The sequence below is a fragment of the Hylobates moloch genome, unplaced genomic scaffold (genome assembly GCF_009828535.3).
Source record: "Hylobates moloch isolate HMO894 unplaced genomic scaffold, HMol_V3 SCAFFOLD_11, whole genome shotgun sequence".
Lineage (NCBI taxonomy): Eukaryota > Metazoa > Chordata > Mammalia > Primates > Hylobatidae > Hylobates > Hylobates moloch.
In genome coordinates, this window is record NW_026652286.1 from 32,998,023 (window position 1) to 33,021,763 (window position 23,741).

A 23,741-nucleotide genomic window follows, 5' to 3' on the forward strand; every position below is an offset into this window, starting at 1 on the left:
GATCCTCCTGCCTCAGCCTCTCAAGTAGTTGGGACTACAGATACATGCCACCATGCCTAGCTGATTTTTAATTATTTATTTTTGCAGAGATGGGGGTCTCAGCATCTTGCCCAGGCTGTTCTCAAACTCCTGCACCCAAGCGATTCTCCCACCTCAGCCTCCCAAAGTACTGGGATTACAGGCATGAGCCACCACACCTAGCCTGGTACTATTATAAATCAATAATTTCAGAAGGGAAAACTGAGGTAAGCAGATGTTGCTCCTATTAAATTGTAAATGATTTGATCTTAGTAAATACAATTTGACTTGCATAAAATAGTTTTCTAAATACACTGACAAAAAGCAACATATAAGTGTCTACCTGGCTTTCCTTACCACACTATCTGAAATATCATCCTATACAACTCTCTGTCACCTTACTCTCCCTTATTTTTCTTCGTAACACACATTACTATCTGACAATATATCCATACATGCTTATTTGCTTATATTCTGTCTCTTCCATTAAAATGTAAATTCCATGAAGGCAGAAATTTTGTGTGGTCCATTGCTCTATCTCCAGCACCTAGACCTGTTCCTGGCATATAATAAACACTCAATACATTTTGATGAGTGAAATGGAAAAAGTAATAATAAATATCCTACCTGTCCCTCAATTCTGTACCTTTTTCCATACCATCTATAAAACTAAGAGAAAATAAGATTATTTCATGTATTTTCTACTAATTAGTTTACATAACTTACTAGCAAAATACTTGATAATATCTTTAAGCTGATTTGGGGCAATCACTTGATAGAGTCAAAAAATTCTGGAAGATTAATTTTAACATATTCAACTACTTAGATAAGATAATTATCTTCCAACTATGTCATGGAACATTTCACTTTAAACATCCAAATGAAAATCTTTATAAATTATGTGACTGTAAATCTTTATAAATTGTATAATAAATCTTAATGAACTAAGCATAAAATGTTGATTTACAGAAAAATTACAGCATTATGAAAATCAATTATTGCACTCAGCACTAGCACAGTGCTAATACAGTCACGATTAAATCACCTTCACTGAATTCTACTATTTAGAACACTCCTATGTCTTGATCTCATTTCCTTTTTCCTCCCTGCTCTCGTCACTATTTCTACACTGCTTTAACCTCTCTTGCTATTGTCTTTCATTTTTCCTTCTGTGCTATTTGCATGTTTTCCCATCCTTTAAAATATTTAGATGTCCATCTACCTTTGAAGCTTGCACACATACAAAAAAACTTTCCTGGACCTTGCTTTCCTCAAAAGCTACTGTTCTTGGACTCTACTGCCACTTTCTTTAAAAAGTACACAACCTCCACTTCTCACTCCCAAATTCATACTCATTAGTGAAGATTATCAATAATCTCTGAATCGCCAAATGCAACTGCCTTCCTTACCTACCCCAACGCATCATTTAAAACAGTACATATTCTCCATCCGTGATTTGTCCCCTCTTAACTTCCATGATTCTGTGCCTCCCAGGTATTGTTGGGCCTGAACCTTACAGAATTTAGGGGACCTTCTTTAAAAAAGGAAGCAAAATTACTAATACAAAATTAGGTACAAAGGTGAATACTTACTTAGAATGAGAAAAAAAAGTCACAGCATCATAAACATCACAAGAATCCAGAAAAAATAACAATAATGTTATCAATAAACTCCTTGACACACTTCTAGTATATTTCTACATATTTTTTGCATAACTTTTGTTATCACCTCTTCATATGGCAATTACATGTAAGGTTTTCTATAAATTTTTTTTTAATTTTCAAAAGGTTAAATTGTTATTTATATTTTACAAAATAGTCTTCACAAACTGTTCACAAACTACTACTGGTAATGTCATAAAATTTTAGTATCGTCAAATTTAGAGAAACTCATATATTTTCTTTCATTTATAAACCATTCGATTTGGAAGAATTTTTCCCAGACTAGCTTCCGGCCCCGTGTATTTCAAATTTTGTTTCTCTTATCTACCACATACTTCTAAATGTGATGCATTATAGGACACGTCATATCACCAGGTGATCTCTAGCCTTGCATCTTTGTGTCATAACACTGTTAACACAGTGAGTAACAGTATTCCTTGATATCATTCCTACACCAGAACAGTTAGTCTATATTCAGAAGTGACATGGCCACATAAATATATGCCTCCCAAAATAAATGTAAATCCTATTCAACCTCCCCTTATCTGGATCGCAAAAATGCCTGCAGCCACTCTAATGACATATGACATGAGGGTAAGTCAGAATGAAAGAAATAGCAATTTCAAAATGCCTTACTTTTGGGAATCCTACAGAAACATATGCCCATGTGAAAACCTTCCTCCCGGAGACTTGAAAGGATTTTCTGTAAGCAACAAACCTGGAGCTTAAATTTAATTAGCTTAATGATAAATCCCCCAAATCCCTGACACTCTGATCCTCTTTTCTTCACTGACTCTTCATCATGCCAATCACTAAACATAGGTACTTCCCCCACAGTCCTTGTCTTTCTCCTAAAAACCTACATAATGTATTTCCCAAAGTCACTGTGTCCTTAATTGTTTTAATCATATCTATACTCTTTTGTTCAGTCTCATCCATTCCCAAGCTTCACGTATGACTTCTAAGCAAATAATCCTCCCTCTAGAATCTAGTAACCAGACTATTAATTCCACAAGCAAAGGAGATGCTAGTCTTGTGGTCTGCATTAATTCCAGGGTCTCAATCTTAAAGGACATATATTAGGCCTTCAATAAAATATACTGAGTAACTTCTAGAGTATAACTCTAGCCTTATTCTCTCTTTCCAAGCTCCAAGTCTAACATTTCAAATTGCCCACTGGTCTTTTCCACTTAGATAACATCTACCCTGCTTCCCAAGAAACAGACAAATTCCCATAATACTTGGGAGTACTTTGAACTTTATTTTAACCCTCAGCGATATATTTTAAACTCTTAGTAGATAATTTTCATTGTATCTGTTCAGAAAACTAAAGCACAATGAAATCATAGGACTTAATGACAAATCCAGATTATTTCACCTTTAATTGCACAAACTTCCCTCTCTAAAACAAATATGTGGGATGCATACAGTGGCTCAGGCCTGTAATCCCAGCACTTTGGGAGGCTGAGGAGGGTGGATCACCTGAGGTCAGGAGTTCGAGACCAGCCTGGCCAGCATGGCGAAACTTCACCTCTACTAAAAATACAAAAATTAGCCAGGCATGGTGGTGGGCGCCTGTAATCTCAGCTACTGGGGAGGCTAAGGCAGAAGAATCGCGTGAACCCAGGAGGCAGAGGTTGCAGTGAGCCAGGATCATGCCACTGCACTGCAGCCTAGGCGACAGAGCAAGACTCTGTCTCAAAACAACAAACAACAACAACAACAACAGCAACAAAACCAAATATGTGGCTGATGAGCCACATAGATCTAGCTGTAATAACTTATCTAGAATCACACTCAGTGACCTACACAAAGACACCAAAATTAGCAATAAAAAGTGAATGGCTGAGTGCTAGTTATCAAAAATGAACAAATAAAATACTTCTGAGAAATAAAATAAACACAAGACTAAATGTCAATAACAAACATGTCTATAAACATATCTTAAAGTTTACACATAGAATGTACTCAGACAATACAGAGTACACACACATTCAGTCATGTAGCCCTCTCCACTGAAAGGCCTCATTGTAAACACACTATTAAACAAGAGTTCCCAAGCAAATAGGACAAAGTGCTGACATAAGTGTCAGCACTATACACAGATACTGACGTATGTCTATTTGCTTTCAGTTGCTAGGATTCGGTGTGTCCATTTTTCTCTAAGCTTGAAAACATGCAACTCTGATGTTCTAAAGATTCCATAGTTAAACAAAGATTGATGGATTGCTTGATATACAAAAAATATTTCAAATTCAAATCTCTAATTTCCTGAAAATACTCATGTTCTCTCTGAGAAGACAGAGGAGAGAGAGAGAGAGAGAGAAAGAAAGAAAGAAAGAAAGAAAGAAAGAAAGAAAGAAAGAAAGAAAGAAAGAAAATTTTAATTCAATTTTAATAAAATTAAATGAAAAGGGAAATTACATACTTTCACCTGAGTATCACAGAAATAAAATTCTGAGTGCAGCTTTAAAAGAAAATATCTCCTATGTTTTCAGAACCTTTCTGAATCTATATAATGAAAAGTATATATTTTGATTATTCAAAAAAAGAAATATGTTGATGAGCAAATTCCTAATAGGAGTTCCAATTAGCATCCATTCCACCTCTTGAATTATAATCTTATAACTATATGCTAATCAATTGGATATTGACAAACAGAACTGTATGTCATCCATATGATCTGTGAGAGAAAAGGTGACAAAAGATCTGATAGGCAAATAAAACAAAAACAGTGGCAAACCCCAAGACTATTTTTGTAGCTCTGTAAATTATCATCTTATCTCAAATTATGGGTCAGTTGGAAAGTTCCCCTGGGAACTTTCCATCTGCTGTTGGTACAGCCCAGGTATAATGCATAAAATGGGCTTAAAATACCCTTGGGTGACAGAAAAACCAATCAAATTTCCAGTAAAATCTTCATAAGTTTAATGCTTAATATTAAATAAACATAGTTCTATTGTCTCCCCAGTTGCATTAGCAGTTTGCTTCACATTTCCCACTGGCTTTCAACCACTTAAATATTTCTCAGCTTTTAATAATATATACTTTAGAAAAAAGCTTCCACACTATATTTTAAGATTCAAATAATTCAAACCAATTCAATATAACATTATAAACTTACTATAAATTTGTTTTTAAGTAGACATTTAGGAAGTCACAATTTAATAATTTTTCTGCCTTTATATATCTTCCCTACCTGATAAAGTAATATTCTTCACAAATCAGAACTTCATTCTAGCAAGAAGCATTCTAAATGTCTATTATCTTAACTTTTGTTCAAATTGTTTGGCTAATTCATTCTCATACCTCTGAGTAACACATGGATAGTTGGAAGGAATTTCAAGTTTAATAAAACCATATTACCAAAAGGAATAAATATAACTAGCATAATACACTTGCATTTTTACTATAAAAATTATTTTAATAAAAGAATGGCCAGGCGTGGAGGCTCACGCCTGTAATCCCAGCACTTTGGGAGGCCAAGGCGGGCGGATCATGAGGTCAGGAGATCCAGACCATACTGGCTAACACGGTGAAACACCGTCTCTAATAAAAAGACAAAAAATTAGCTAGCCGTGGTGGCAGGCGCCTGTAGTTCCAGTTACTAGGGATGCTGAGACGGAGAATGGCACGAACCCAGGAGGCAGAGCTTGCAGCGAGCTAACATCACGCCACTGCACTCCAGCCTGGGCGACAGAGCGAGACTCTGTCTTTAAAAAAAAAAAAAAGAATGATATTCAGTTTGTTAACTGAATAATAAAAGTGGCTTATTTTTAAGTTAAATAGATGGTAAGGTAGTTTAAAATTTAAAGTAAGTATAAAGCCAATTCAGTCTTTACCTTCCTCTTTAAATTTTAATCACTCATAAAAAAAGAAAGCTAGATGTTTTCCTGTCATTTAAAATGTCTCAGGTTAAAATAACTTATCCCCAAGGAAAAAACTTTCCTTCTATGTCTCAAAAATTGACCACTATTTCAACAGTCTCAAATTAATTCAGGGCTAAGTAAGCTCTACTAATCACTGTTATTATTTTCTTTAAAGTATAGTTTAAGCACTAAAAATTATATAACTTGTATGACAAAGGTTATGAAATACAGTAGATGCCCACAATCAACTATCCTTCAAGGATGGAATTAAATATTCGTCATTAGCACTTGGTTGAAAACATAGACTCAGATAAAGGTATAAGAGATTTGTAGAATTCGAATGGAAGATTTGTGTCTTTGTCAGATAGGAAGAATGTAAAAAAATTTTAAAATTTAAAAAAATTAAAAACCCATGCAGAATTCTATCAGGCAATGAAAAGACTGGTTGAAGAAGTTAGGTAAAAACTTAGAATTAGGTGAAGAATTTCTTTTACCTGTACAAAACTGAAGAACTTCACCATTTAAATCATGAAGACTGGAAGTAGATATTAGTGAAAATCTAATCTCATCTCTAGGATATGGACTTATTTCAGCAACCATAAAAGGGCTTACCTGTTCACCTGTGGCACAGGTAGAATCACTCTGGCTAGAGGCAGCCCCAGGTCCTGTTTCACAGCCAAAACTCCATGACCAATGAGAAACTTCAAGTCATTTGGAATGATAACCAAAACCTACTTGAGTTTTCAACTTCAGTATGCTTACTGTGATACCCTAAATTATTAAGGATGATATAAAACTTAACTCATGAAAGATGAGGCCAGGTGCAGTGGCTCACATCTGTAATCCTAGTACTTTGGGAGGTCGAGGTGCGTGGATCACCTGAGGTCAGGAGTTCAAGACCAGCCTGGCCAACATGGTGAAACCCTGTCTCTAATAAAAATACAAAAATTAGCCAGACATGGTGGTGCACGTCTGTAATCCCAGCTACTTGGGAAGCTGAGGAAGAAAAAGCACTTGAACCCAGGAGATGGAGGTTTCAGGGAGCCGAGATTGTGCCACTGCACTCCAGCCCAGGTAACAGAGCAAGACTCCATTTAAAAAAAAAAAAAAAAAAAAAAAGATGAGAAAAATGTTCCCTTAGTGATTAATTGTCTTCCAAGACTAGAATAATGAATAAACCAAATACAAAGTAGGTTTAGGGAGGGTATAGAACATTCATATCCCATTCTGGGGCAGGGGGAGTGGTGCAATAGATTCGTACAACTACTTTCATGTTGCGGGAAGTCAGGGACCCCTAACGGAGGGACCGGCTGGAGCCGCGGCAGTGGAACTTATATAAATTGTGAAGATTTCATTTTAATATGGACATATATCAGTTCCCAAAATTAATACTTTTATAATTTCTTACGCCTGTCTTTACTGCAATCTCTGAACATAAATTGTGAAGATTTCATTTTAATATGGACATTTATCAGTTCCCAAAATTAATACTTTTATAATTTCTTACACCTGTCTTACTTTAATCTCTTAATCCTGTCATCTTCATAAGCTGAGGATGCACATTACCTCAGGACCACTACTGTGTTAACTGTACAAATTAATTATAAAACATGTGTGTTTGAACAATATGAAATCAGTGCACCTTGAAAAAAAAGACAGAGTAACAGCGATTTTAGGGAACAAGGGAAGACAACCATAGGTCTGACTGCCTGCAGGGTCGGGCAGAATAGAGCCATATTTTTCTTCTTGCAGAGGGCCTATAAACAGATGTGCAAGTAGGGAAGATATCGCTAAATTATTTTCCTAGCAAGGAATATTAATAATGAAGACCCTGGGAAAGGAATGCATCCCTCGGGGGAGGTCTATAAATGCTGCTCTGGGAGTATCTGTCTTAAGCGGTTGAGATAAGGACTGAAATATGCCCTGGTCTCCTGCAGTACTCTCAGTCTTACTAGTCACCACCCTGGTGAATTTGAGGTCAGACCAGTTCTCTGCTCTCGAACCCTGTTTTCTGTTGTTTAAGATGTTTATCAAGATAATACGTGCACAGCTGAACAAAGACCCTAATCAGTAGTTCTGAATTTGCCCTTGTACTGTTTCCTCAGAAGCATGTGATCTTTGTTCTCCTTTTTGCCCTTTGAAGCATGTGATCTTGTGACCTACTCCCTGTTCTTGTATCCCCTCCCCTTTTGAAATCTTAATAAAACTTGCTGGCTTTAAGGCTCAGGTAGGCATCATGGTCCTACCGATATGTGATGTCACCCTCAGAGGCCCAGCTGTAAAATTCCTCTCTTTGTACTCTTTCTCTTTATTTCTCAACTGGCCGACACTTACAGAAAATAGAAAGAACATACGTTGAAATACGGGGGGCGGGTTCCCCCAATACTTTCAAACTTTGAAAAACAATTTGGCATTTTCTAGCAAAACTGAAGACTGACATAATCTACAATCTAGTAAATCTATCCAGGATAAGTACCGCAGATAAAATCTCATATCTAGACACCAAATATATGCAGAGAATTGAAATCACACAAAGTATGTTCTCTGATCATAATGAAATTGAACCAGAAATAGGTAACAAAAAGAGGGCAGAAATACTTCAAACACTTAGAAATTAAATAACTTCTAAATAAGCCAGCGTTCAAAGAGGAAGTTTAAGGAGAAATTAGAAGATAGTCTGAACCAAATAAAAACTAAAATGCAATCTATCAAAATTTATAGCATACAGCTAGCGTAGTGCTTACAGGGAAACTCAAAGAATCTAATGCTTATATTAGAAAAGAAGAAAAATCCAAAATCAATCATCTAAGTTTCCATCTTAACAAATTAGTAAAAGAAAAACAAAATAAACCTAAAGCAAGCAGAAAAAAAAGAAATAATGATCAGCTCAGACATCAATAGGAGTGATAACAGAAAAATAGAGAAAATTAATGAAACCAAATCTCATTCTTTGAAAAGATTTAAAAATTTATAAACCTCAAACAAAACTGATAAAGAAAAAGACAGACATAAATTACCAATAACAAGAATAAAAGAGGAATATCACTATAGACTCCATAGATATTAAAAGGATAATAAAATAACACTACAAATAACACTTTACACATAAATTCAGTAACTTAGATGAAATGAATCAATTACTTGAAAAATTCAAACTACCAAAGCTCACCAATGATGAGATAGATATTCTGAATAATTCTATAACTATTAAATAAGTTCAATACATAGTTTAAAGCTTTCCAAAAAAGAAAAAAAAAAAAAGAAAAAAAAATTTAGACCCAGATGGTTTCACTAGCAAATTCAACCCAACATTAAAAGAAAAAAAATCAGGCCAAGCACGGTGGCTCACGCCTGTAATCCCAGCACTCTAGGAGGCTGAGGTGGGCAGATCACCTGAGGTCGGGAGTTCAAGACCAGCCTGATCAACATGGAGAAACTCTGTCTCTAATAAAAACAGAAAATAATTAGCTGGGCATTGTGGTGCATGCCTGTAATCCCAGCTACTTGGGAGGCTGAGGCAGGAGAATCACTTGAACCTGGGAGGCGGAGGTTGTGGTGAGCTGAGATCATGCCATTGTACTCCAGCCTGGACAAGAGCCAAACTCCATCTCAAAAAAAAAAAAAAAAATCAATACTATATATCAATAAAAGAAAAATATTTTAAAAAGAAGAAATAAAACCAGGTCTAAACACTCATTTCTGACAATACAGGAGGGAACACTTCCCAGTTCGTTTTGAGAGTCACCATTATCCCAATACCAAAAACTAAAAAAAGAAAAAAAACTACAGGCCTATGTCCCTCATCAACATAGCAACAACAAAAATCCTTAATAAAATATCAACAAATCAAATCCAGCAATGTATAAGAATATATCACAATCAAGTGGGATTTATACTAGGAATGCAAAGCTGTTCAATATTTTTTAAATCGACCAATGTAATCCATCATATTAACAGTTTAAAAACAAACCCACATGATCACATTGATGCAAAAAAAGGCATTTTGACAGCATTCAACATTCATTCATGATAAAAACTCTCAGCAAACTAAGAACTGAAAGGAACTTCCCCAACATAATAAAGGGCATCTAAACAAAAGCTACAGCCAACATCATATTTAATGGTTTCCTAGATTGGAACCAAGGAAAAAATATAATATCACATCTATCTTATTCATCATGGTACTGGAAGTCCTAGCCAGCGCAATAAAGCAGGAAAATAACGAATAAAAGGTATACAGATTAGAAAGAAAGAAATCAAACTGTCCTACTGACAGACAACATTATCATTTACAGTTGACCCTTGAACACAGGTTTGAACTGCACAGGTCCACTTATATGTGGATTTTCCTCTGCCTCTGCCACCCCTGAGACAGACAGACTAACTGTTCCTCTTCCTCCGCCTCCCCAACCTACTCAATGTGAAGACAGTGAGGATGAAGACCTTTATGATAATCCACTTCCATGAATTAAACAATAAACATATTTTCTCTTCCTTGTGATTCTCTTCATAACATTTTCTTTTCTCTAGCCTACTTTATTGTAAGAATATAGTACATAACATATATAACATAAAAATATGTGCTAATTGACTGTTTATGTTGATGGTAAGGCTTCCAGTCAACAGTAGGCTATCAGTAGTTAGGTTTGGGGGAGTCAAAAGTTATTTGTAGATTTTCAACTGCTTCAGGGGTCAGCATCCTTAACTTCCACCTTGCCGCGTTATTCAAGGGTCAACTGTACATAGAAAAATCCCAAGAAATCTATGAAAAATGCTTCTAGAACTAATAAATGAATTCAGCAACATCACAGAATACAAAGCCAACACACAAAACTCAATCGTATTTCTATATACTAGCAAAGAGGAACCAGAAACCAATTCTTTCTAAATACCATTTACAACAGCTCTAAGAAATAAAATACAGACAGTCCTCAACCTATGATGGTACAACTTACAATTTTTCAGCTTTACAATGTGTATTAGTCTGTTCTCACACTGCTAATAAAGACATACGTGAGACTGAGTAATTTATAAAGGAAAGAGGTTTAATTGACTCACAGTTCCACGTGGTGGGGAAGTCCTCACACTCATGGTAGAAGGCAAAGGAGGAGCAAAGTCATGTCTTACACGGTGGCAGGCAAGAGAGAACTTGTGCAGGGAAACTCTCCCTTATAAAACCATCAGATCTCATGAGACTTATTCACTATCACAAGAACAGCACAGGAAAGACCCTCCTCCACGATTCAATTACTTCCCACTGGAAATAATGACACATGGGAATTGTGGGAGCCACCATTCAAGATGAGATTTGGATGAGAACACAGCCAAACTGTATCATAGTGGTACAAAAGCAATATACACTCAGTATGCTCCTCGACTTACAATGAGGTTATGTCCAGATAAATGCACTGTAAGTTGAAAATATCACAATTTGAAAGTGTGCTTTCAACTGATAAAAATGCTTTTCACTGGTTTGAAAATATTAAGTCAAAAGTGTGCTTTTCACTGGTGAAAATACCATAAATTGAAAGTTTGGTTTTGACTGGTGAGAAACTTTTTCACCAGTGGAACAGCATGCTTCCTGTTCCACTAGAGTGATGGAGCAAAGTGGACTTTGCTCCATTCCGTGAACTGTAGTGATAGGAACTGGAGGCTAGGTGGGTTTTTTTTGTCCTTAGCCAGTCAAGTAGAGTAAGGGAAAAATTTAGTGTAAGAAAAGAAGATTTAAGTTGCCTGAAACACGTGTGAGTTCGCCCTGAGCTGCTCCACATGTCGGGATCAGGGACCACAACCAGAAAAGACAGAAGACAGTCCTTCAGAGTGACCCCAGCCAGAAATCTGCAGTTGCTTCTGTGTTTAGGCGCTGCCTACCAAGGGTCCTGAGTGAAGGAGAGATTCCCCTGCATGGAGCAGAAAGGAAAAGGAAAAAAATAAATCCCAAACTTATTTTACATCCTGGCTGGCTTGCCAAAATATGTTACCGGTGGAGGGTGTCTAGGTTCTTGATGTCTTGAACAAAGAATTGGACAAAATGCACAAACAAAGCAAGAAAAGAATGAAGCAACAAAAGTGGAGATTTATTGAAAATGAAAATACACTCCACAGAGTGTGAGTGAGCCCACGCATAGGGGCTCAAGAGCCTAAAAATGTCAATTCTACCCAAACTGATTCTACTAATTTAATGCGATTATAATGAAAATCCCAGCCAAATTTTTCATAGATATAAACAAGTTGATTCTAAAATGTTTATGCAAAGGTCAAACAATTTTGAAAAAAAAAGATAAGAAGATTCACACTACACAATTTTCTAGTAATCAAGACAGTGTGGTATTGGCAGAGGGAATGACAATTGATCAATGTGACGAATCAATAACCCGGAAATAAATCCACATAAATATAGCAAATTAATTCTTGACAAAGGTGCCAAAGCCATTCGATAAACAAAGGAGAGTATACAACAAATGATGTTAGAATTGGAAATTCTGTATGTAGGAGAAAATAAACCTAAACTTAACACTTTATACAAAAATCAACTCAAAATGCATCACAGGTCTTAAGGTAAAACATAAAGCTATTAAACTTTTTTATAAGATTTATAAGAAAACATAAGAAAAAATATACATGTCCTGTGGTTAAAAAGTTCTTAAATATTACATCAAAAGAACTTATAAAATAAAAAATTTAAAAACTGAACTTCATTACAATTAAAATCTTCAGTTCTCTGAAAGACATTGGTCATAGAATGAAGAAACAAGCTACAAACTGGAAGGAAATATTTGCAAATCACAAATCCAACAAAAGACTTATATCCACTTAACCAAAGATGATATATAATGGAAATAAACCCATAAAAAACAGATGCTCAAAATCATTACCCATTAAAGAAATGCAAACTTAAATCATGATGCAATACCACTACACACCTAGAATGACTAAACTAAAAAATACTAACAATACCAAGTGCTGGTCAGGATGTGGAACTACTAGAATTTTCATACACTGCTGGTAAAACTGCAAAATGACATGAACACTCTGGAAAACAGTGGCAATTTCTTAAAAAGTTAAATATACACTTAACAAATGACCCAGCAATCCCACTCTCAGGTATTACACTAGAGGAATAAAAACTAATGTTCACACAAAAACTTGTACGTGAATGTTTACAGCAGTTCTATGCCTAATCAACACAACTGGAAAAAAAAAAAAAACTAATTATTCTTCAAAGAATGAATGGATGGGCCAGGTGCAGTGGCTCATGCCTGTAATCCCAGGACTTTGGGAGGCTAAAACAGGTGAATAACTTGAGGCCAGTTCAAAACCAGCCTGGCCAACATGGGAAAACCCTATTTCTACTAAAAATACAAAAATCAGCCAGGCGTGGTGGTACGTGCCTGTAATCCCAGCTACTCCAAAGGCTGTGGCATGAGAATCACTTGAACCTGGGAGGCGGAGGTTGCAGTGAGCCAAGATCGTGTCACTGCACTCACTTAAGCCTGGGCAGCAGACCAAAACTCTGTCCCAAAAAAAAAGTGAATGAATGGATAAACAGGTACATCCAACCAATGGACTACTACTTAACAATAAAATATAAACTGGTTCATGCAACAACTCGGATGAATCTCAAAGGCATTATGCTAAATAAAAGAAGCCAGTCTCAAAAGGTTACGTGCTGTGTGATTTCACTTACGACATCAAAAAGATAAAACTACAGTGAAGGAAAAGAGACTAGTAGTTACCAGGGATTAGGGATAGAAGGAAGATACAACTACCAACGGATAGAAAGCACAAGGGAACTTTTGGGAGTAAGGGGACAACTCTATGTCCTGAATGCCGTAGTGGATATACAAAATCTATACTCATGGTAAAATTGATAGAACCATACACCAAAAAACATCTATTTTACTCTGTTAATTTTTTATTTTAAATTTTAAAAAATAAAAGGTAAATACTTAAGATTCGAGGGAAAGATTAACTGAGAATATGTTTACAATTCAGTACTTTGAACAACATCTAAAACATAGATATCATTACACATATGCAAGTTATTTTTATGAAGTAATCTAGAAAGTTAAAGATAACAGGCTACCTAACCTTATGCCATGAGCCCCATATCAAACCCTGGATTACTTCCTCAATCCTCAGACAGTGATTTGGCTTGAGAATAAAAGAAATAAGCTTCATTTCCTTTATTCTGAGGAACTCAACATGTATTCTGAAAATGACACCACCAGAAAACTCTAAAATACAACAAGATAAGTGCCATCTTACCCATTATAGGTACTATCCCTGGTTTTCATTTTTTTTAGAATTTAAATCAGAAAAAAAATTAAAAACTAAGGCTAGCTTCCTATATGTAAGCCAACAAATATACTATCAATTTATTTTAGACAAGGGTGCCAAGTCTTTTCAACAAAACAGTGCTGGAACAACTGGTTATCTACATGGAAAAAGCAAACTTTGACTCCCTACCTTACCCCATACCCAAAAAATTACTTCAAGTTAGATCATATACCATAAAACTTCTAGAAGAAAACAGAGTACCTTAGAGATGCTTAAGCAAAAATTTCTTAAGGTATAAAAAAAGCACTAAATGTAAAGGAAAAAAATTAGTGCATTAGAATTAAAATTAAAATGTCTGCTTATCCAAAGATATTTGGAAAATGAAGAGGTAAGCAACAGATTGAGAGAAAATATTCATAATACATACCTATGGCAAAGGACTCACATCCATAATATAGTGACATGCCACATAATGAACTTTCAGTTGTAGCTGTCATGACATTGTGATGCAATTACTTTTTTATAAAGTAATTGGAAAACTAAAAAGCCTAAGTGTTCAGTGTTTATAAGTCCATAATAGTGTACAGTAATGTCCTAGACCTTGCATTCACTCACCTCTCACTCACTGACTCACCAAAAGCAATTTCCAGTCCTGCAAGCTCCATTCATGGTAAGTGCCCTATACAGGTGTACATATTTTTACCGTACTTTTTCTATGTTTAAATATATTTAGATATACAAATCCTTAGCATCATTTACAACTGCCTACAGCATTCAGTACAGTAACATGCTGTACAGGTTTGTATCTTAGAAGCAACAGGCTATAACATATAGCCTAGGTGTGGAGTAAGCTGTAACATCTAGGTTTGTGTAAGTACTCTATGATGTTTGCACAATGACGAAATCACCTCACACATTTCTCAGAACATATCCTCACTGTTAAGCAACACATGACTGTCTAAAACAACTACAAACCAGTAATTTTTTGAAAATCAACAATCCAATTTTAAAATTAGCAAAAGACTTGAACATTTCACAAAAGAAGATACATAAATGGTTAATAAGAACATAAAAAGGCATTCAATATCACAGGTACTATATGGCTAAAATAAAAGAATGGTGACATCAAATGTTGGTGAGGATGTGGGGCAACTGGAAATCTCATTTATTGCTGGTAGGAGTGTAAATGGTACAACCACTTTGAAAAAGTATATGTCAGTTTCTTTTAATATTAAATACACATCTACTCTGACTTAACAATTTCACTCTTAGGTATTTACCCAACAGAAATGAATACATGTCTCCACAAAAAAGACTTGCACAAGAATGCTCAGAGCAGCCTAATTCATAAGGCAAAAACTGGAAACCTAAATATTCATCAACACAAGAATGTATAAACAAATTGTGACAGAATAATAAATAAATTGTGATGTATTCATAAAATATATTCATTCAGGGAACATATTCATTGAATATATTCACATGACTGATATACAAAACAATATGAATGAATTACAGGACAGTATATAAAGTGAAAGATGCTCAACACGAAAGAATGCATACTGTATAATTCCATTTAAAGAGGTTAAAAAACAGGTAAAACAAATATATGGCAATAGAAATCAGTAAGTGGCTGTCTCTGAGGAGCTGGATGGAACAGACTAGAAAGAAGTTCAAGGAAAGATTCTGTATCGTTTTGGTTCATGATTACGTAAGTGTATATAACCATCAAAACTTCAACTCTACATTTAGGCCCATGCATTTTATTATATGTAAATTATTTGAATTTTTTTAAAAATAAGCAAAAAATAAAATGAATAACAATATTAATAAGAAAGAAAAAATACTGAATCAAGATTATAAAGGAACAACCCCAAAGATTATGTCTGCTCTTAAGAAATAGAGAAATAGGTGATAATTTACTATCCAACAGAAAAAAAAGTTACCTCTCTTTAGGAGACAGTCCTGAAAACAGAAACACAGACTTAAGGCCTAAAAGGTTCTAAAGCAGCTTTTCATCCTCAACTCCAACTCTGAGAACTTCAGTTCTACCTGATGAAGAATTTTATCAACCTAATATGTGATAACAAGGAAGAGATATATTAAAAGCAATAAGAAATCCCTTATCCCAAACTGCCTTAATAGAAATATTATACAACTGTATCCTTTATACCTGCCATGAGGGCAACCAGCCCACCATTTCTACAAGCCCTTTGGTGAGCAAGAGTTGCTTCTTTATAAAAATAAAAAATTTAGTAGTCCTGCCTTACCTAAGGTAACAATTTTCAAGACTCATACATACTCTCTTTCATTTGAACATAACTTCATTTTTAATAAAAATACAAATAAAAGCTTTTCTTAGAATATTAATAAAATCAGTTTTTCATCCCAGTTGAAATCAGGATCAAGATGCCTCTCCCTAAGTGTAAGGGCTATATAGAAATTCAATATTTTTCCTATGGGGGTAAGAAGCAGAAATTAATTAATTGTTACCCTCATATTCACTTTAAGTAGTTCAAATAACAGCAACTATAGTAGATTCTTAGCTGAAAATCAAAGTTAGTAAAGTTTTAGTTGGGGGTGGTAGAAGAAGGAGGAGGCAGCAAATCACTTATAAATGGCGTCAAAACAGGACCCAAAGCCTAAATTCCAAGAGGTTGAGTGAGTGCTGTGCTTTCATGGGCCTCTTCTTCATGAAACAAAGTGTGTAAAGGTTGCCATAAAGGACAAACAAGTGAAATACTTTATACATTACAGTGGTTGGAATAAAAATTGGGATGAGTGGCTTCCAGAGAACAGAGTACTTAAATACAAGGACACCAATTTGCAGAAACAGTAAGAACTTCAAAAAGCCAATCAGGAGCAGTATGCAGAGGGGAAGATGAGAGGGGCTGCCCCAGGAAAGAAGACATCTGGTCTCCAACAGAAAAATGTTGTAGTGAAAACAAAAAAGAACAAACAGAAAACCCCTGGAAATGGAGATGGTGGCAGTACCAGTGAGACTCCTTGGCCTCCTCGGAAGAAAAGGGCCCAGGTAGATCCTACTGTTGAAAATGAGGAAACATTCATGAACAGAGTTGAAGTTAAAGTAAAGATTCCTGAAGAGCTAAAACTGTGGCTTGTTGATGACTGGGACTTAATTACCAGGCAAAAACAGCTCTTTTAACTTCCTGCCAAGAAGAATGTGGATTCTATTCTTGAGGATTATGCAAATTACAAGAAATGTGGTGGAAACACAGATACTAAGGAGTATGCGGTTAATGAAGTTGTGGCAGGGATAAAAGAATACTTCAACGTAATGTTGGGCACCCAACTACTCTACAAATTTGAGAGACCACAGTATGCCGAAATTCTTGCAGATCACCCCAAGGCACCCATGTCCCAGGTGTATGGAGTGCCACATCTCCTAAGATTATTTGTACGAATTGGAGCAATGTTGGCCTATACACCTCTAGATGAGAAGAGCCTTGCTTAATTACTGAATTATCTTCATGATTTCCTAAAGTACCTGGCAAAGAATTCTGCAACTTTGTTTAGTGCCAGAGATTACGAAGTGGCTCCTCCTGAGAACCATCGGAAAGCCATGTGGGAGGCGCTCTCACTCACTTATGTTTGGATCTCTGTAAACACATTTTTGTTCTTAGTCTATCTCTTGCACAAATGATGTGCTTTGAAGATGTTAGTGTGTAACAACTGATGTTTGTTTTCTGTTTTGTTTTAAACAAAGAAAATAAAAGGGGTAATAGCTCCTTTTTTTTTTTCATTTCAAAGTCACTACCAGTGTATTCAATGATGGACAACAGAGGATATGCTGTAGAGTGTTTTATTGCCTCGTTGACAAAGCTGCTTTCGAATGTTGGTGATTCTATTCCTTTGACACTACGCACTTTTATAACATGTTAATGCTATATGACAAAATACTCTGATTCCTAGTGCCAAAGGTTCAATTCAGTGTATATGACTGAACACACTCATCCATTTGTGCTTTTTTTTTTTTTGATGGTGCTTAAAGAGCCCATCCTTTGCAAGTCATCCATGTTGTTACTTAGGCATTTTATCTTTGCTCAAATTGTTGAAGAATGGTGGCTTGTTTCATGGTTTTTCTATTTGTGTCTAATGCATGTTTTAACGTGATAGACGCAATGCATTGTGTAGCTAGTGTTTTCTGGAAAAGTCTATCTTTTAGGAATTGTTTTTCAGATCTTCAACAGATTTTCTTTAAATTTCAAAAAAAAAAAAAAAAGTAAAGTTTTTGCTATGATTCCCCAGCTAAAAACTACATTTCTCCATCTCTCTAGTAGCTGAGTAAGACCATATGACTAAGTACCAGTGGAATATAAGCAAGATGATACATGCAACTTTCACCTCACTTATTTAAAATAAAATTATTTATCTGGACTCTGTGGACTCTCTCTTTCCCCTTCCCCACTGACTGGAAGATAAGTGTGACAATGTCCTAGCTTGACCATGCAAATTAAGACAAGATCCTAAGAGGTGGCAGGGCAACATAAAGGAAGGAGCCCGTGAAAGACCCAGCAGCCTGAATGTGTGACCTGTTGTTATATGATAAACTTCTTTCTTACTTGAGCCACTATATTTGCCTCTTGTTAACATTAGTTTAGCCTTTATCATAACAGAGCAACAAAACTAGCTCTTGGTTTTATTTCCCTAAGTCTTTCTGATTTGTGTTTCACCCCTAATAAAACATTGTGATTTTCCCTTCTTAGTAGGTTTTCCTAAACTATATGCAAACTGCATTCTCTGTGTAAAATATGGTAAAGTATTTTTTTAATTCCATTTCAAATCTAGCTTACCTTATTGCAGTTACGTAATTTAACTGTGCCATTTGTAATAGCTATAAAAAGCCCTGTGTTCAGGTAGAAGTTTTATGAATTCACTTAATAGCAATGCCTTAAGTGCAAAGTTAACAACAGTGCTATAATGCTACCTAAAATAGTAAGAAAAGGGATAAGACATTGTCCTTGTGCTTAAGAAACTCAGAATCTAATGAGGAAGCCAACTGTATACGTAATTAAAATATAATATAAAGATACTTTAACAGTAGTATCTGGTAAACACTATAAAATATATATACACACACACACACACATATATATATTTGAGACAAGGTCTCACTCTGTCACCCAGGCTGGAGTATAGTACCACAATCACAGCTCACTGCAGCCTTGAATTCCTAGCCTCCCACCTCAGCCCCCTGAGTAGCTAGGAACACAGGCACATACTACCATGCCTGGCTAATTTTTTAATTTTTTGCAAAAACAGAGTCTTGCTATGTCACCCAAACTGGTCTCGAACTCCTGGCCTCATGCAATCCTCCCATCTCGGCCTCCCAAAGAGCTAGGATTACAGGGATGAGCCACCATGCCTGGCCTACAAAATATTTTTTAAAAGGACATTCTATCCAGGGATGAATGGGGGAGAAAGTCATCTGAGATAGTCCAAGTCACTATTATGTCTCACTTGGATAACTGCAACAGCCTCCTATCTTCCTGCTTCCACTCTATAGCTATTCTGTCGATAGCCCATAAACAAGCAAGAATAATCTTTTTTAAACATAAATTATACCATAAAATTGTCTCATTACTTGCCATTAGAATGCAATTGGAGTGAAATGTAAATGTTAACAAGGTGTATAAGGCCTTATGTGATCCACACTGTTCTTACCACTCCTACCACTCTCTAGCCACCCAGTTTCCTTTCTAACAAGCACGTCAAGATCTTTCCCAACACAGGGCCTTTGCTAGTTCTTCTGCCTAGAATGTGCTTCCCTCAGCATGACCAGCTCCTTCTCAACATTTATATGCTGGTTAAAATGTGACCTCTTCAGAGAGGCTTTCCCTTTCTACCATACCTAAAGCACCACCTCCAACTCCACCATCCAAAGCCCTAGTATCCCTTTATACTATTATTCTGTTTTATTTTCTTCATGCATCACAGTACTTAAAACTACCTAAAATTTATTTCACTGTGTTTTTACTTTCTATTTCCCTCTGCTAAAATTTCTTAAAGCTCCATTAGGGCAGGAGACTGATGTGTCTTGTTCACTGTACTAATCACAGTATCCAGGGCAATACCCGGCACATTTGTATGTGCTCAATAAATATTGTTAAATATGCTGGGCATGGTGGTGTGCACTTGTAGTACCAACTGCTCAGGAGACTGACACAAGAGTATCACCTAGCCCAGGAGTTTGCGCCCAGCCTGGGGAACATGGTGAGATTCTGTCTCTTGAAAAAAAATAAAAAAGTATACATATCATTAAACAAAGATAGATGACATGTAAGCTGGATTGCTGGAAGGTAGTTAGGAACAGAAATTGTCAACAGGAACAGACACAGATGTGGAAAAGGAAATCAAACACATTTCCTCTTACGTGGAATTTGATTTTCACAAATTTTTTAGGATAAAGTAATAGACTATTATAGTTGGAAGATATCCTAAAGCTTTTATCTAATTTTCTCATTTTGAGACATTAATACTTTAAAACATCCCCCTGATGTTTTCCTGAAAACTTCCCGTGGTATGTAAATCATTATCTCATGAGCTAACCTATTCTAATTCAAGCAACTCTATAATTATTAAAAGATTTTCTCATATTAATCCCAAATCTGTTTGCCTGTTACTTACACACATTACTCCTGATTCTGATACTAGAGGTTCTTATGAAGATAAGTTTAATCCCTATTTCATGGGGCAGCCTTTCAAATATTCAAAGATATCTATAATACCCTCCTAAACTAAAAAACAAAAAATAGGTAACATTTATTAACAGTATCTGCTAGGCTCTGGGCTAAATATATGAATTACTCAATCCTCACAACTACTCTAAAATAAAACTATTATGATTGTACCTATTTTGAAAACGAGAAAACTGAGCCCGTATTAGATAACTTGCCTAAGGTCATCAAGCTGGAAAGTGCTGGAGTCAGAAATTAAACACAGATGGTCCAAATCCAGAGCCTATATTCTTAACTGAAAGCCCCACTCTCTAAATGACTCCTGATCTTTGTACTATTTGCACTAGGCCGCTATGTGTAAATCACCCAGATAACCATGCTAAGGCACAAAACTCGACCAACTATCTCCCACCTAATGATGAAGGTACTATTGATTCTCGGGTATTTATAAAAATATTTATAATACAAGACTTAATAATAAATAAGAGGACATGCAATATAAAGATTAACATTTGTCTACAAATACTAACCTATGCTTTCATTTTTATGTCTATTCTTCTTCATTAAGTACACACTCCGAACTATCTGAAATATTTTCCAGTTTCTCAACATACTCTCTATTTCAGTACTCCTCTATCCTTTGTTTACATGATTCTTCCTAAAAGGACCTTCCTCCGATACTGCAGATACTGTGTCCTTAAAAAAATGGTAGTGCTATCGCAAGGACAGAAAACCAAACACCCCATGTTCTCACTCATAGGTAGGAATTGAACAACGAGAACACTTGGACACAGGGTGGGGAACATCACACACTGGGGCCTGTCGTGGGGTGAGGGGATGGGGGAGGGATAGCATTAGGAGGAATACTTAATGTAAATGATGAGTTAATGGGTGCAGCACACCAACATGGCACATGTATACATATGTAACAAACCTGCACGTTGTGCACTTGTACCCTAGAACTTAAAAGTATAATAAAAAAATGGTAGTGTTACGAATATTTCATTTGCCCCTCCAGATCCAGTCTTCACTCTTCTCCACCCTGTTCAGTGCCCCAGGAGACTCTGTTTATATCCAAAACCCCCCTTGCCCTCTGTCTTTGGGGTGGAGTCAACCAATGGAAGACAAGAGCAGAAGACAGAAAGACAGGAAGTGAGCCTGGAGTAGTTATTCTCCCCGACTCTCCCACCCATCTCCACCCCCGCTCTCATGTAAAATCACCTCTGGTTAGTGATGCTTCTCTACTACCAGAGCCATGGCTTCTTTCAAATGAACCTCTATACTATAGCTACTCTCTGAGTCTTAACAGCTCCCTATTCTGCCCTTGTATGTCTAAAGGTGATAATGGCTATCTGTTGTTGCTCATCAGATACTCATACCATGTTCTCTTAACACTTCCCACTCTTTTATAAATCACTCCTTCATAAACTCTCCCTACTTCAGCCATTTGAGTGTGCCATCTATTTTCATTAGGATGCTCACTCTTACAGAAGGTCCCCAGGAGCAGGGAGGCTTGTGCAAGAATGGAAGGCAACAGCCAAGGCTTAATGTGTGATCTCAGTCTGAGACAAACAGGTTTCCAAAACAATTCTACTGGTTGGATGGCTGGCTTTTCATCCTTTTTGACATAGTGTTGTTTATTTTTGTGTTATCTTTTGCCAAGACCAGTGTGCTGATATCTAAACTAATAAGCTGGTTTCTGGAATGAATTCTGAAAACGACTACAAATTCTTGAATAAAGAAGACAGACAGGATTGTGCTGCAGAAAAATTTCAAACGTCTAAGGGACCTTCCTTTCATTGTATACTTTGTTCATTTGGAGAACTCTATTAAATGGGTAAGATATTATCCATTCACAGCTAAGTTCTTAAAACTAGACCCTTTGCTTCATGCTTAAAATTTTTTTTCAAACATCTGATGGCTTTACAGAGGCTGATGACAAATGTATTTGTACTTAAAAGTTTAGTGTATTCATTAAAAAATATAGTAATGTCTTTCCTTTAACATTTTGAGGGTTGACCAGGGTTTAACATAATGCAAATAATATGATGAATAATAAGGTGAGGTATTTATAAATTCAAAAGTAAATTACTCAAAAATGAGGAAAGGATTTTGAGAGAAAGAACCAAGTGTCCTTAGATTGTATAGAGGCTACAACAGAAAATATATGCAAAAAAATGTAGGTCCACATGTATTTCTTGGCTCTAAGTACCAATTAAATGTTGAGCTTAAGTAGGACTCTGTTACAAAAAGATGTGTCATGGTCAAAGGGTCGATACTGTCTCAGAAAAAGTAGCTAATGTCCAATATTGGAAAGCTAGCATGCATGTCCTCTTACCTGGATGTCTCCCCCTTTCTTCCTTTTAAACTCTTGAGCCCCCCTGAAATAGGATTGTATGCTTCAAACCTTTTTTTTTTAACTCTTGCATTAATTAAGCTTTTGGCCAAAATGTATTTTTTTTTATAATGTCCGAAACTTATTTAAATACTTCGGCAAAGTCAGTGTGATATTTACCCATTCAAAGGTATATCTCCTAATGCTATCCCTCCCCCCTCCCCCAACCCCACAACAGTCCCTGGTGTGTGATATTCCTCTTCCTGTGTTATTGTTCAATTCCCGCCTATGAGTGAGAACATGCGGTGTTTGGTTTTTTGTCCTTGCAATAGTTTGCTGAGAATGATGGTTTCCAGCTTCATCCATGTCCCTACAAAGGACATGAACTCATCCTTTTTTATGGCTGCAGAGTATTCCATGGTGTATATGTGCCACATTTTTTTAATCCAGTCTATCATTGTTGGACATTTGGGTTGGTTCCAAGTCTTTGCTATTGTGAATAGTGCCGCAATAAACATACGTGTGCATGTGTCTTTATAGCAGCATGATTTATAGTCCTTTGGGTATATACCCAGTAATGGGATGGCTGGGTCAAATGGTATTCCTAGTTCTAGATCCCTGAGGAATTGCCACACTGACTTCCACAATGGTTGAACTAGTTTACAGTCCCACCAACAGTGTAAAAGTGTTCCTATTTCTCCACATCCTCTCCAGCACCTGTTGTTTCCTGACTTTTTAATGATTGCCATTCTAACTGGTGTGAGATGGTATCTCATTGTGGTTTTGATTTGCATTTCTCTGATGGCCACTGATGATGAGCATTTTTTCATGTGTTTTTTGGCTGCATAAATGTCTTCTTTTCAGAAGTGTCAAAACAGAC

The 23,741-nt window shown here is 36.1% G+C and overlaps 1 protein-coding gene and 1 pseudogene across 2 annotated transcripts in view; one reads left to right on the forward strand and one right to left on the reverse strand.

Annotated features, from left to right (window-relative positions):
• Window positions 1–23,741, reverse strand: part of PDE3B (phosphodiesterase 3B) — a 229,276-nt gene that overhangs the window by 180,953 nt on the left and 24,582 nt on the right. The window lies entirely within an intron of this gene.
• Window positions 16,382–17,492, forward strand: LOC116476487 (mortality factor 4-like protein 1; annotated as a pseudogene).